The 352-nt window shown below is 68.8% G+C and overlaps 1 protein-coding gene across 2 annotated transcripts in view; it reads left to right on the top strand.

Moving 5' to 3' along the window:
- Positions 1 to 6: 6 nt before the first annotated feature.
- Positions 7 to 352, top strand: part of LOC104869448 (zinc finger protein 426) — a 27,506-nt gene continuing 27,160 nt past the window's right edge. Inside the window, exon 1 of one of the 2 annotated variants that reach the window (XM_010634688.3) lies at positions 7 to 255. The gene's annotated coding sequence lies outside the window, so the exon portion shown is untranslated. Of the gene's footprint in view, positions 296 to 352 lie in introns of both variants that reach the window. The other variant, XM_010634689.3, reaches the window with a different exon arrangement.

The following is a 352-nucleotide window of genomic DNA, read 5'->3' as shown; positions in this document are numbered from 1 at the left end:
TCGCCTCTCCGAGAAGCGGTGCTAAGATCAGACTCCGCCGCGGGGCTTCTTCCCACCTCCGCTCCCCGGGAAGAGCCCGTCATGCCGTCCCGCTGCACCCACGAGGGAGAGGACTGGAATTGCCTTGCACGGAGGGGTCCAACGTGGCTGATGCCCCAGCGGAAGCGGAAGTAACGTCAGCGGTCCCCCCACTTCTGTTCGGGCTCCGCTCGCCCGAGACCTCCCTCCGCGGTGGTCGGTCTCACCCCGGCGTCGGTGAGGCTGGGTGAGGGGGATGCACCGGCTGCAGAAGTGGGTGAGGAGAGGGCGAGGTGGGCCCGCGCCCCCAAAGACCTCTCTGGAGAGGCCTGGC

This window comes from Fukomys damarensis, unplaced genomic scaffold (genome assembly GCF_012274545.1).
Source record: "Fukomys damarensis isolate Sample0158 unplaced genomic scaffold, DMR_v1.0_HiC HiC_scaffold_37, whole genome shotgun sequence".
NCBI classification, from domain to species: Eukaryota; Metazoa; Chordata; class Mammalia; order Rodentia; family Bathyergidae; genus Fukomys; species Fukomys damarensis.
This window is presented reverse-complemented; position numbering and strand designations above follow the sequence as displayed.